We start from the raw sequence: 2,934 nt of genomic DNA, 5'->3' as shown, positions 1-2,934 counted from the left end.
GCACCAAAGTGAAACAAAAGGGTTTAGGGTGGCAGGGGGAAAAAGAAGCAAACCTGCCAGCGCAAGCTGCTTGAGGCAGCGCAACATGGAAGCTGTTGTGTCATGAGAAACTGACGTCAAATTAGGGGAGTTTCTGGCCAGACCTAGGGGACGTTTCTTGGGTTTTTTTGTCCCCCATGTTGAAGTGCAGGCAAGATGCTGGTACTCTGAAACAAGGCGAAAGGAAAGAAAAAGGGGGAAAAACACAACCCTGTGTGCTTTTATGAACCGGCCTGAGATCTACAGGTATAGGACAGTATACAGATTGAATAAATAAGAATAAAATAAGAATAACTTATGAGGCCTTTAAGCCCAAGAGCTGACACCCAGTTACTGAATGTCCTGTTGAGGCCTCCTAGAATAAGTTGGAAATAAAAATGATTTGCTCCACAAAAGGGCCATCGTTAACGTGGCACTTGAACGATAGGCCTGCCATACACCCTTAATTTCCTGGACGTAGCCAGGATTTGTCCGCCAAAAATAACATCCGGGCAGAAGTTTCAGAAATCGGTTAAAATGTCCAGGAAAATCCAGGTGTATGGTAGCACATATCGAAAGTGGGTTTTTTTTCTCTCTTCAAATTTCCTTAAAAATATAGCTCAAAAACTGTATATACTTTATTTTTTTGCGATTTTGAAAAAAAAGAGAAAAAGCCGCATATCGGGGTTGGTTTGTTTGCGAATTTCCTCAGAAATACCTCAGAAACGAATTTTTATTAGCTCAACAACTTTTGTGTCTGGATTTTCACTTTTGGAAATATGGCCACCCTATCTTAGCCCCAGCGGGTTCTGCCTTGTTTGCCAAATGGCTCCCACACGACATGAGAGAGAGAGAGACTCAATGCACAATAAGACAGCACTAGGCGCTGTGGCGGAATCGCCGCCCTCCATTTTGTGCCAGTAGTAGCGAAGATAAAAGGGCTTTGGGAGGCGGGCGTCAGGTGAAGAGGCCCGAAACCTTCGCCAATTCTGACAGGAATCTGATCCCGGCTGACGGGAGCCCGGCCATGCCTCCTCAGCTGCCCAGATGCTGAGAGACGGGAGCAGGAGGGCCGCCAAGTGCGGAAAGATGGCCGGGGCCTGACAGGAGCTGAAAGAAGCCGATGGTCTGGCAGGAGTTGACAAAGCGGCGCTTTTAATGGACGTGAAAGGATCTGATGGTGACGACAACAACAACAACAACAGTGGGGGAAAGATGGCCAGTGAAGAAACTCAGGGGCTGGAATGGCGCGTCGTTCAACTCAAGGCCTGTGAAAGCCGTTTGGGGGCCTGAGGTGGTGACAAATCAAAATGGCGCCTGCTGCCGCTCACACCAGTTCATGCGGAGTTGTTGTTGAATTTAAGGCACATTCATGTTTGTGGATCCTCTTCTGCGTAGTCTAGGCCAGTGTTTCCCAACCTTGGGTGTCCAGCTGTTTTTGGACTACAGTTCCCATGATCCCTGACCACTGGTCTTGCTAGCTAGGGATGATGGGAGTTGTAGTCCAAAAACAGCTCGAGAACCAAGGTTGGGAAACACTGGTCTAGGCATTCATCCACCCTGTTGTTTGTTGTGGACAGGGAACTTCCCGTGCCTCCATTATTTCTCTGCTGGCCATGTGGCATTCCCTTCCAAATTTTATTATTTATTATACTGAAATATACCCGGAGTCGAGAGTGGATTTCATGCTCTTTATTCAACTCATAGTGGTGAGGAGGAATGGGAGTTCCCCCAGAATGTCGGCTTTAAATACATTATTTACACAATGGGCCCAACGTGATTGGCTAATTCCGGAATTCTCCTGTAGGCCAATCAGGTTGCGGATTCACTTCCACCTGGAGCTGGATTGGGTGGCTCCTGTAGACCAATCAGACTGCTGCATTCTGGATCCTATTGTTCTAGGACCAATCAGACCGCTGCTTTCTGAATCCTATTGTTCTAGGACCAATCAGACTGCTCATTTTGGAACCTATTCAACTCAGTACATAACATATACATTATTTATTATTTGTATACCATCCTCCATCGGTGGTTCAAAATATAAAAATGCAAGATAAAAGCACACAAGGAAAAAAATAAGAAAAACAAGTACAAAACAAAGAAACCGTCTTCCCACAGCCTTTCCACACTTCCCTCGCTCCAGATTTTCTCATGCCCTCTCATTTTCGGAGCATCCCTGGTATGGGAATATCCAAATTATGGGAGGAGAAGGTGTGAGGGATTTGGAACAGAGCGTCATACAGACGATGGAAAATTAGTGGAGGTAAAGGAAGCTTTGCCATGCACACGAAGCAGCAAGACATAGATGAGCTTCCTTTCAGGGTGGGATCTACTTGGTAGAGTGATCTGAAGTCCAGCTTTTTTAACAACAGCGATAACAAAACGACTCCCTTCTCTGCAAAACCATACTGTTGAAATGAAGATACAGGAATTGGTTTTTGTGTGGAAAGATTGTAAACTCCAGTTCAGTTCTGGTATTTGGAAATAACGCCCAGACGCAGGATTTGTTCACTCTTAAGGGCATGTCCAGAGTATATCGCTATATACAGCTGAGATCCCATCACACGCCAGCAAATTCAGATCACACAATTATAGTTGTCTAGTGCAACAAAGCTGCTTCGCTCAGATTTGCTTTTTGCAGTGAAGCAAACTGACGGTGGAATGCAAACTGTGGGATAACTCTTGCTTTGACACAATGTCATCTAACCTCCCCACAAACAAATCAGAGTAAATGCCCATTTAAACAACCATTTCCTTGCAATCAAATCATAATGAATGCCCAGTGTTTGATCAGCAGTAATTGCCCTAAGGGTATTTTTTTTTCCTGTTTGGACACAAGTTGGCAGATCTTTTGGTGCTGCTAAAAAAACCAAAGTAGATGCCGTAAGCCTGAGACTGTTATAACCTCCTGGTTAT

The 2,934-nt window shown here is 45.2% G+C and overlaps 1 long non-coding RNA gene across 1 annotated transcript; it reads left to right on the top strand.

Annotated features, from left to right (window-relative positions):
• The first annotated feature begins 710 nt into the window (after positions 1-710).
• LOC307223439 lies at positions 711-1,687 on the top strand. Its single transcript, XR_013842087.1, has 2 exons — positions 711-1,421; positions 1,566-1,687. It is a non-coding gene; the product is annotated as an uncharacterized lncRNA (long non-coding RNA).
• Positions 1,688-2,934: the final 1,247 nt, after the last annotated feature.

This window comes from Podarcis cretensis, assembly GCF_951804945.1.
Source record: "Podarcis cretensis genome assembly, chromosome: 8".
Taxonomy (NCBI): Eukaryota; Metazoa; Chordata; class Lepidosauria; order Squamata; family Lacertidae; genus Podarcis; species Podarcis cretensis.
This window is presented reverse-complemented; position numbering and strand designations above follow the sequence as displayed.